We start from the raw sequence: 12,554 nt of genomic DNA, 5'->3' as shown, positions 1-12,554 counted from the left end.
TAATTTATTATATATATTATAATCTATTTTGGCTCGGTTTTCACATACGGGGTGCATATAAAGACATATTGAGACATTTAAAGATATATTAGGGTGTCAGAACTATTATGAGGGTGTCGGTTTTACCGAGGGTTGTTATACATACTGTTGTAAATATCGCATGTGTTGTATATACTATTCGCATGTGAAAAAATCAAATGTTTGCCTTTCTCCTACTGTTGTAATTTCGCATTTGGTACATACACTATTTGCATTTGGTACATTGTTTGCATGGATTTGACTCTGGTTACATAACATACAGCCGAGTATCTGTTACGACGAGGAGAAATACACAGACAACCAACGACTCAAAATATTTGCCTCGAATTTTGAAGACATGTTAAATAGATATGAGGTAAAAAAAAACTTGAATCGGTTGACCTGGTGTTTATTCTGGTACTTCAAGGTGACCACTTCTATGTCTTGTGCTTCAACTTAAAAACCGGCAAAATTGACCTGATTGACAATTCAGCTGCAAAACAAGAGTTTAAGGAAAGATACAAGGGGCTTCCAGACACACTGGTAAATACAAAACCCTATACTTATACATGTTATATTTTATGTAAAAGCTACTAACACAATGTTACAATGTTACAGAGAAGGGTATTGGTTTTATACCTACAAAATGCTTTAAAACCAACACCGGCTATAGAAGAACTTGCAACCTCAGTGATAGAAAGAAAGGAAATGGTTTGGAGGACGAAGAATAACGGCGTAGACTGTGGAGTGTTTACAATGCGTCACATGGAAACGTACAAGGGAGACCAAAATCCATGGGTGACAGGATTTGTAAATGGAGATGAAGTAACAACAGACAGAAAGCACAACTTCATCTCCTAAGGACAAGATATCTCAGCAAAATCATTCTATCAGAACACAACATGCATCGTCTAAAAATAATTAAAATGGCCAATGCTTTCGACAAAAGGCCAGACAGAGAGAGGTATATGAAAGATCTGGATAAGATAATCCCAGAAAGGATGAAAACATGTTTTGACAGGGACAACTAAACTTCATTTGATGATGTATTTATGTTACATATTTCAACTGTTTCAACTGTTTCAACTGCTTTAGTTCTCTTATTAATTTCGCATATATTGGTGTTTCTTAATTGGCAATTGTGTTTTTATTTCTCATGTGTTTTGTATGAAAATCGCATGTTTCACATTGAATTCTTAAAATTTGCGAACTACAATTCCATTACATGACAAAACATGCTAATTTATTGGAACATACACAAAAAAAAAACAGTTCATTCAGAAGATGAAAGAATCTCTATTTTCATCTTCATTGAGCATCTTAATACAGTTATTGCACCAGCCAACTCTTTCAATTGTTTCTCATCCCTCTCACCCAAATCCACCATAAACATAACTGCAATTTCTTTAAGACTACTCACTTGCATCTGGGATAACAAGTTCAGAATTTCTTGTCTTCTCTTCATGTTTTCTGTTACACGAGAAATGTTGGCTTCCAACATCTCTTGACAAGTTTGATCCTCTTGAATCTGTTGCTGAATCCTTTTCCTCAAAACCTGCTTGATACTTGGTTCAGAAGAAGAAGAGGATGTTGGTAGATCTGCCATTTTTTAATTGGATGTTTGCAATAGTAATGAAAACATAGAATATATAATAAAAAAAATTATTGATATGAATTATTGAAATCAATTATTGAACTGAATTATTTGATTTCAATAATTGAAACACACTGTGCAAAAATAAAAATAATTACTCATAAAGATTGCGAAATCAAAAGCTACAATTGATAAAAATCTTTAAGGTTTGCGAAATCTCGAATTAAACTTGCGAAATTATATATCAAACTTCATTGTGTGCGAAATGACTATATTTAAACATGCGAATTTATGCAACAGATCCATTCCTTTACTAGTTGGATTATTTTAACACATCACATGCGATATATAAAAAGACACATGCGATATAGTAACACAACAATTAATTCCAATAAACACTTAACTTCTACCCCTGATTATAAATCTAATAATAAAAAAAACTTCAAATAAAAAAAAAACCCAAAACTCACCTAAATGACGAATCAAGAAGTTTCTGAAATGGCCGTTCTGTGTGGAATCAATCAAAACCCTACAATCGAATTGAAAACGAAGAATACTTAAATGGAACGGTTAGGAAACGAACTCCATAATTGACGGGATTCAATGATTAGCAGTCGTAAATGTTAGAATAGAATGTCTGATATACCCTTATTTGTTAAAATTGAATCAGGACATGTGTATGGCTGCTGTTGTAGCGTACATAATGTACGATAGTGAGATTTGTACCATACCTTTTACCTATATATATAATTTTTTGCATGGAGTGTTAGAAGACCACTAGAATATGTACATACATGAATTTTAACAAATATAGAAACTTTTTACATTATTTTAACATATGTGAATTTTAATCTCCAAGTTTTTTAAATTCATCAAGTTCTAGAATTATGTTAATTTTAATTTATTCGAACCCTAAAAAATTGGCCAAAAGCTTATAAAAGATTTAACATCTAATTTTATCTTATAGTTCTATAAAGTATTTTAAATAATACCACATGTTCGCAAGAAAACGGATATTTGGATCCCAAGGGTTCATATTTTCTTTTGATAGAGTATTGATTTTGAATATGTGTTGTGGTGTAGAAAGTTGTGTAATTTTGATCTGGTTTGATTTGTATTTATAAAAAACTAAGATTTTTTTTTAAATTTTAAACCCAACCCAATGGCTACCCCACCCACTCCAATGTTCTTTTTTTCCTCAATTTTCACGCCCAACGATTTGATTTTTCAACATTGCCTTCGTCAACCCATTAACCGAAACCCTATTAACGGACCCTATTAAGTTGACGATGTGGTGTTCCCACCGTTAACGGTTGAGGTGACACGTTAATCGCTCAGTCCGTTAACGGAAAATTAGTCTAACCATAAGCAAAGTGACATTGAACTGGGTGACGCCGTGACCAAGGTTACCCTTGACACGGTCAACTCAGCTAGTAATCAAATATTAATTATTTTCATTAAAAATATATTTTATCTATTTATTTTTCCTTTTTAATTATTAACTAATTTATCTAAACAGATAAAAATTATTATTATTGTTATTAGTACTATTGTTGTTGTTATTAAAACTTACTAATACTTGTAACACTGGTAAAGATTTGAACAAACTAATGAACAAACACTTTTCTACTCACATCGAATGTGTCTATTAATTTAGAAGCATGCTTGTATAGAGAGAAACACGATGATACTTTTAATCTTCCTTATCTTAGATGTGTTCGCTTTAATTTTAAACTCTATTTTTCTATGTCACGTGTCACTGGTCCACAGTTTCTTTCACGACTTCTCCAAACTTTTCACCCCCTTCTTGTGTCGACATTCCTCCTTTCGATGCTCCCATTTCATCACCAGCTAAAGTTTAAATTGCATCTCCATTGCTACCTAAATTTGTCATTCTAATGAAGCTCCCACCGCTTCATATCCATTTATCGCTTTTACTTATACAATTATACTCCTCTTCCTCCTAGCTCTACACCGAAAACCACTAGTATAATGCAAATCGTCATCATTGTATCTTGTTTTTGTGGTCTTAGTCACGACTTTGGTCATATCGACAACTTTTCTTTTGTTAATTTTATTTGTTCAGCAATTGCTTTGTCTGATCTAATATGCCACCTATATACCCAATGGAAAGTTGTTAGTGCCACACTATAAAAGTGAGAATCAAATCCTTCCACCGCATTATAAAATTTTTAAGACATCATCATTTCCATTTTGAGTATAGTGGTAAAAGAACTAGAATAAAAGGAATTAATAGTTATAAATTAGCTTTTTATGATTTAGAGTAAAGTTATTGTATAAATTGGCTTAACATATTTAACGTTGGAAATGACGGAAGAGGTTTTTTTATTTTTTTATTTTTTTTCCATCTTGTCAAACACGTATTTAGTCTCAGAATCTAAAAGAAAAAAAATCGTGTATTTATACATACACGATTTTTCTTTTTACATTTTGCAATACAACTAAACATCATGCCTAAGTAGATGAAAAAAATTAGAAAAAAAGGAAATCTTATTTCATTTCTCATGTTTCGTTTTGTTAAGACTCATTTGTATTTGATTTTCATCTTGCTTATACTTTATATGCATTTATATTTTCATAATTTTATATAAATTCTGTAATTTTGATTTGTTTTTATTAAAACAATCAAGGCGCTAATAAATGTAGGGCGAAAGATGACGTACGTAAAGAAATGATGGTATTAGCATTTTGCACATATTTAAACCCCTTTAATCGAAATTGACGAAATATTATAGTTGATATGATTATAAAAATAAAATAAATAATTAATATAAATACATATTGGAGTAGTTTCTCCAAAGTTGATATGATTAAAAAATAATAAATAAATAATTAATAAAAATACATATCGGAGTAGTTTCTCCATATTTATTGTTGTTTCATGATTGTCCCCACTCATTCGGTAATCATTTTAAGGGACCCATCACACAACGAAAGAAACAAAAACAATTATGAGAAGGCGGTTTCTATAGAAGATATAAGAAATAGATATACGTTGGGACTACACGGTATGAAGCGCGCGCTTAAAGGAAGAGTGTCGAGTGATATGTGGCAACCACGTCAGTATGATGGTGTGGAGAAGAAAAAACAGGGTAGAAAATAGCGTGGAAGAGAATACAAAAATTTAAAAAGAAAAGAAACATCAACTGTTGATGCAATAAATAATAAACCAAGGATAGTAGCTGGGCTGGTTAGGCAGAAGGGTTCAACTTTGCCTAACGCAGGTCGTGGTGTCCCCCCACGTTTGCAAGACGTGGGGAGAGGTTCACTAGTTTAATTTTGTTGTTTGCTCAAGATCCTCCACTGAAATGTGTTCAGTTTCGAATGTAGGAGCAAAGGGAATGTGTTTGTTGAATGTGAAAGAAAGTGACTTGCATGAAGCAAGTATTCAAGAACAATGACCAGAGATTTGCCAGGAATCAGAGCTGATCTTGTAATGTTTTTCACACTTAATGAAGTGTCACATTTATAGGAAAAGCCATTGCTCAAAGAGGAAGTTATTTGACTAGTGAACATGCTTGCAGTGGGGGTTTTGCCCTTTTTGGGTTTGAAACCTTTTGACCTGCGGATAAAAGGTTGTGCTCTGTGGACTCGTGTTACTTTTGCGGCTGGGGAGTTTGGTGAAGCAATCAGAGATGTGACTACCTACTGTTCACGTATTGTTTTATCTAAACTCCCGGATTTCCAACCTTTGAACCTTTTAACCTTTTAAGCTTTAATGTGTCCAAGTCATTTTATTTGGTCTTGGGCTACCCCCGTCATCAGCCCCCCAAGTCAGAGGTTTTTGGCAGTGAGCTCAAATACTTCTGACTTTTACACATTTGCTTTTATTGCTTAAAGGCTTGAAGGCTTGAACGCTTGAAGGCTTGGAGTTAGTTGAGAATTTTTGAATTTTAAAAACTGACAACTGATTTGATTGATGTGTGGCAGTTTATAGGTCGACGGTTTTTGCAGAGGTTAGGTTAATAACTATTATGTAATCATAACTTCTATTTGGGTTTTATTTTCATTTATTATTCAAGGCAAACAATCAATCTTTCATTTTCTCTCAAGTTTCCTCCACATTTCCTTTCCATTTTTCAGGTTAGTTCCAGTTTCCTTTGTTTGCTTTACTTGTTCTTTATTTTGATCATGGGTGCACGGAAGGATCTTTCCGTTAGTTTTTCACGCCTCACTCAAGAGGAAGTGGAAAACTTTTGTATTGAATGAGGCATTGGCCTTAAGTTCAATCCGGTTGCACCGGCTTGTGATAAATCCGTTGATCAATGTCCCCCTGGTTCGATTGCTCTGTATTGCCGGGACTTTGAATTTTCCAACCTTCGAATCCTTTTTCTCTTTTTGTGTTGAATGTTTTGGAGTATTACCATGTTTCCTTTGGCCAAATTCATCCGAAGGGCATGGCTAGGGTTTTACACTTCGAGGTTTTATGTCGTGCCCTTGGTTATGATCCTTCATTGTTGCTTTTTCGTCGGTTTTTTCATTTGGCAAAAAACAGTGATTGGTTCACCTTTGAGACATCCAAGGTTGATACCTGTCTCATCTCTTCCATGGTTATCACACTTGGTACATGGAAAGATCGTTTTTTCTGGGTCTCTGATTCTATTATCCCCTTCAAAATGGTGTGGAGGCACCCGGATGCTGTTCTCAATGAACCGGAACCCTCCGAATCCGATTTGAATGATGCTTTTCTTAAAGCCATCCGAGAGTGCCCTTCAAGGGTTCGTCCCTTCCCTGAACATTTGCTAGTTCTGTTAAGGGTTAGTAAATTGTGGGAAAAGAACAATCGAGATCCGGTTCTTATGAGGAATGGCCAGAGTATGCTTTTTCCTTGTTATGTCTTTTTGGAACATCTTTGTTTGGCGACTTATTTGTTTTTTTGTTTTTGAAACATTTTGCAGTCATGTCTGCTTTGGACTTTATCAAGAGTGATGATACATCTGATGTGGCTTTTACGGATGCCCAAGCCGCTGAAGGGGATGATGCTGTTGCTAGGGGTATAGAACAGAGTTTTGAGGGTGCTGGCTATGTTAGTGTCTCCAATGTTAAGGGTTTTTCTAAGCCTGCTGCTCCCAAGGCTTCAACCCGTCGATCTACTCGCCGTTTGCTGAAAGGTGCTCCTCAATCCACTTCTTATGAACCAGTAGAATTGAGTGATGATGTTGAGGTTTCTGAAGATCAAGGTGTTGATGTGGATGTTGAGAAGGAAAAGAAATTGGTTGTTCATGGCAAGAAGAAAACTCCAGCCAAGAAGGTTATGGATACTCCTGTTCATGGTTCCTCGAGCAGGGACGTTGAAGGGTTGAATGAGGATGAGGTTTATGTGCTTGATTGGTCTGTAAAGGTTGATGATAGTTTTAAGGATGCTGCTGTTTGTGAGGATGTGTTGAGTCATATTGCTCCTCCTTCGGTTCATAGTACCATTGCTGAGATGGATGATGACATGATGCTGTCTCATATGATTTTAAGTACTTGCAACCTTGCTTCCATGCTTCCTCAAGGAGTTGCTCGTTTTCGTAAAAGGATGCATGAGTATGAAGAATTTTCTAAAAAGAAGGAGAAAATGAAATCTTCGATGGCTGCAATGAAGAAAGAGATTGGTGGGTTTGCTGAGAAGGAAGAGGCTTGGGTCAAAAAGGTTGGTGAATTGACTAGAAGGCATGAAATTGAGGTAAGTGATCTTAAGAAAAGCTTCGAAGCCGATCGGTTGAACCTAAAGGCTGATAGGGAGGCTTTGTCTGTTCAACAGAGAGCCTTTGATGAAGAGAAGGCTTTGGTTGCTCAAGCCACCAGTGATAACCAATGGCTAATTGAGCAAGGTTTCCAGCAAGTTATTACTTACCTTCTTCATTCCAAGGAGTTTAATTCCGCTCTTGGTGAAGTTTATACTAAACTGCTCAACTTGGGGAAATATCAAGGTCTCATTGCCGGTTACAAGCTTCATGAGTCTGGCCATTCTTTATAAAAGTCTCCCTTATATCGTCCTGAAGCTTCTGAGGTCTTCAAGGGTTCCATTGAACAGATGGAGATGCTGACCTACCCGTATGTTAATCAGGTTTCTACTTGTTTTGGTAAGCCTCTTATTGTCTTGCAGGAGCTAAAACCGGATGGTCTTAATGAAAAAGTTTGTGCTGAAGTCCTCGGTTCCCTTTCAAGGAAGCGATCTTATTCGGGAGATAGTGATGATACCCTTTCAGGAGGACCTGCTGCTTCGAAGGATGCAAGCTTGGAAGCTTCAGCAGTAGGTGGTGATGGTGGCTTGAAAGCTAAGAAGTCAAAGAAATCAAAGAAGGTTAAGAGTGATGGTTCCGGGGCTTCCAAACCTCCTGCTGATGCTTGATGGACATTCGTAGCTTTCTTAGCATCCTTGAAAACAATTTGTGGTTTGTAATGTTAACTTAAACAATTTTAGGTTTCACAGGAACCCTTAAGGTTCTTGTTATGTGGTTGTGGTTAGGCATGTATAGCCATTTGAACAATTTTTAAGCTTACAAGTCGCTAGGGCTTGTTTTAACTTCGTTTGGATGTTTGGAAGTCTTTAAGGCTTCCTTTATTATGCTACTAAGTTTAACTATTTGCCTTGTGTTATGTTTGTTATGCTTGTGTCTATTTTGTTAAGGCAGCTTGGTTAGCTTCAAGCCTTCAAGGCTTCTGGCTGTCATGCATGTAGGTTGAAGCCTTTGAGGCTTCTGGTTGTCACGTATGTAGCTTGAAGCCTTCAAGGCTTCTTTTTACTACTTTAGTTTCATGACTTGGCTTTAGTTTCATGACTTGGTTTGTATCTTTGAGTTTTGTAACCTTTTTGTTCATGTTGTTGTATTGTTCCTTAGATTATTTCTTTTCCTTTTGGCTTTGTCTTTGTTGGGTTTGTGTTGCCTTTATGTTTTTCATACCTTAAAGGGTTCAGTGCTGCAGTCACTTAGCCTTGGTATTTTTAACAAGAAGACATAGCACCTATCCTATTCATTATTTTTCTTATTTTCATTTGATTTCGTAAGCCTGTTTGTTGATTATTTTTCTAAGGCTTAAGGAACATTTGGTGTAGGCTGTTCGGACCCGTCTATGAGACAACTTTGTTTTTTGATTATAAGTCTCATGGAGTTGTATTGATTTAGGAACACACCCCTTATATAGGTCCATTCAACCCTTGAACCTATTGAGCCTATTGAGCGATGTGGCCTGGGAGCTCATCCCCTTACATGGCCACTGCCATGGAGTTTTTTGCTAGGTTCTCAACCTGATTTTAGGATAGAAAGACAAATTTAATAAAACAACTTTATTCATTCAAGACACATTGTGTTACAAAAGGTGGTCAACTCTTGAAATACAACTTTATGAAATACAAACCAATCTTTCTTGATTAGACATGGAACCTCTTCAAGGTTTTTCCATTACAGTGTCTTGGAAGCTTTTTACCCTCTGAGTCTGCTAGCTTGTAAGATCCACCCTTATGTGCTTCAAGGATGGTATACGGGCCTTCCCATTTTGGGTCGAGCTTTCCTTGGTTCTCTTTTTTACTAGCTTCATTGTTTCTAAGCACCAGGTCTCCTGGCTTGAAACGTTCATTCTTGACTCTTTTGTTATAGTAAGCTTCCATTCGTTGTTTGTACTTGGCCTCTTGAATTGCAGCTTGTTCCTCGTGCTTCCTCTAGGAGTTATAAGTTCAACATGGTCTCCTTTTGGTTTGTTTCGGGATCCATGTTGACAGTTCGTTGTGTTACAACTCCTACTTCAGCTGGAATCACGGCTTCATACCCAAATACCAAGCTATAGGGTGTTCTTTTGTGGCTTGTTTTTTCGGTTGTTTTTATGGCCCATAGAACACTTGGCAATTCTTCAAGCCAATTGCTTTCATACCTTCCCAATCTGGCTTTGATTCCTTCAACTATGCTTCGATTCATCCTCTCAACTTGACCGTTTGACTGTGGATATGCCACTGAGCCGAAAACCTGAGCGATTCTGAATTCTTTGCACCAAACGCTGAAAGGCTTCTTGGCAAATTGCTTTCCATTGTCGGTGACAAGTACTCCCGGTAATCCATAACGGCAAATAATGTTTTCCTAAACGAAATTAATGTCACACCCTAGCTTTGCGGAAGCGTGGTTAATTTGGTGTGACTTCTTAATACCATAGCTTAATCATAACAAAGCTATATGAAAATAAAACCATGCAAGATCATCCATTGAATTAAGTTTTAAAACAAAAGTAACACAACATTGTCTTACGGCGTTGACTCATGCAACGGAAACTACAACCTGATAACATAAAACATTGTTTGAAAGACACAAACATCGACATGAAATAAACGCAGTTTAAAAACTGTGACTCGTCCAGGAATAAGTCACATCCCTTAAACTTGGATGACCTCATAACCCTTATGCAGCGGGAAAACGTAACATACCGCGCCAGATCTTTAGTTCCCTGAAATACATGTAAGTTGGAAAAATCAACAATAATGTTGAGCGAGTTCATGTGTAAGTGAGTAAGTAAAACCTTTGTAAAATGTCTGTATGTATGAAAATTCCTGGTATGTAGCAATAAGGAAAAAGAGATCAATTAATGTGTAGCTAATACATTAATAAGTGAAATGGCATAGGAAGCACTCAAACCTGTAACGCGTATTTCATACCGGTCCTTCCGGCGGAACGACATAGTCACCACATGCAGCCACACGTTGGCTCATGCGTGGGGCTCGCAACACCCGATAGATCTATCACTCATGCCTCTCGGTCCTTATACAAGGATTAATGGTCTTACGATAATAGCCTACCTATTCACATGATCTAGGTAATAACCCTCCTTACGCTATCCATACCATGTAAAAAGTACTTGTAATCATAGTAACATGTATTTCACCCCCGCAGTTTAGAAAACTGAAAACAGTTAAGAGAAAAGGGGGACATGAACTCACCGAAGTACGTCTCCAAAAAGTATCTCCCAGTCAACCTGCTGTGCGACGACCTACACGTACTAACTTCTATTAGACGGACGGCCGTGCCTTAGCTTAAGGGTTTAAGTTTTTGGGAAATAGTTAGACAACTATTTCGTAATTACACTTTGGAATTATTTGGTAAATATATTCCTTCCCAAGGATGGGGGTTTTAATACATGTGTGTTTATACAATTCCAAGACTTTATTATTAAGTCCCACTTAATAAATATACTCTAACTCTTTTGTCCAGAATATTCTACTTCCAAAATATAAATATTTTTCCCAAAAATATTATATTTATTCCATATAATTTTACCCAAAATAAAACTTGTCAAAATACACACTTATGAGTATTTTCTAAAAATGCGTAAGTTACGTTGTAAGGTTCGGGTGGTATTAATAATACCGTTGTAACTTAAATATTTATTGAAGGCGTTCGTATTATTTTGGAGCCGTGAATATTTGGTAATATTATTTTTACCCTAAAAATAATATTTACGTAGTTCACAAAATAATCACAAAAATTTACACAAGTGTTGTTATGAAAATATATGTTATAAATATATATTTTAGCAAGTTTTATTTTGTGAAAATCCCACCTCCGACACTTAGAAATTTTGTAATAAAATCATGGCGAAATTTATTTGGGAAAACAAGTTAAAAAAATATATTTATAACACTTGTGATAAAAATATTTCCAAGTGTTAGATTTTTGGAAAAATTTCGCCAGAGTTTCCCCTGTAACCGGAGGTGGCCACGCTTTCAAGCGTATCATTTTCTTTTATAAATTCAAACAACAATTTTTCTCAATCAACAACAAACAATATTCCAACATCGTACTAGTTCAAAAATATCACAAACACATGAACTTCTGGGTTGTGTAAAAGTGTGTAGTAACTTCCCATTATTTTTTGTAGATCTTTCTACTTTTATAAATAAAACCGGTTTCTCAAAAATAATATTTTTACAGAAAATGCATCTGTACATCTTCTAGTAAAAAATACAAAAATAATTCTTTGTTAAAACTTTTTGTTACACAAGTGTCTACACACTTGTGTGTTCACAAAAATCACCTTTGTTTAGGAAAGGATCCGGCTTTAAAAATATGATTTCATTTGACATTTGGTTCTTTAAAAATACCACTTGTAGATCTGTAGATCTACTAGTTTAGAACACTATTTCGTAAAAAAGGTTGATTTTACACAAGTTCATGCTTAGTGTGTAGTAGTGTTTCATCATTTAACCCTTTTCATACTTAAGCATACTCTATGTCATGATTCATGAACATGACTAATCCGGGTTAGATGATGATCCGAGCTACCACAACATAGATCGGCACTAAATAATCATCACAAAACAAGTCTTACAAGTTTTACACAACTCTTATGCCTTTATCCAACATATTTCTCATTCTTGTTAACTTTTAGTATGTGATCTTGCAAGTTCATAAATTTTAACCGACTAAGTTCATTTTAACCACTTTAGAATAGATCAAGAAGTCGTTTAGAGTCACTTACTACTAGCTCAAGGATAGGGAAGAAACTAGTCGAAAAACGAGTGGATAAAAGCAATGTAGCGAGGTCCTTCGCAATCCGAGTGCACCGAGGTTCCTTGTACGCGATCCTTAACCCTTGTAGATACTTGGAATTGGAAGATGGAAATTGAAAGTGGGTGGTGGATGTGGGTATGGTTTTGGCCGATTAGAGAGAGGAGAGAAGGAGAACAAATTTTTTTGTTGTTGTGTCTAATGAATGAAGTAATGGACTTAGAGTTCCATTTATAATCCATATTGGTGAGTTATCCATAGGTTAAAGTATTAGCTAGATATTAAGCATCAAAGAATAAAATATTCAAAAGAAGTGGGGTGTTGTCCCCTTGGGACCGAATCGGTTAGGATGGGGGGGGGGGGTACCCGGTTGGTTTCTAACTAAATGTATAAATATTAGTTAGTTAATTTAGGAGGTTAGCTAGTTACTAGTGTGTTGTAAATTG

Source organism: Helianthus annuus, chromosome 9, assembly GCF_002127325.2.
Source record: "Helianthus annuus cultivar XRQ/B chromosome 9, HanXRQr2.0-SUNRISE, whole genome shotgun sequence".
NCBI lineage: Eukaryota > Viridiplantae > Streptophyta > Magnoliopsida > Asterales > Asteraceae > Helianthus > Helianthus annuus.
The sequence above is the reverse complement of the archived record's forward strand: the minus strand, read 5'-3'. Positions refer to the sequence as shown.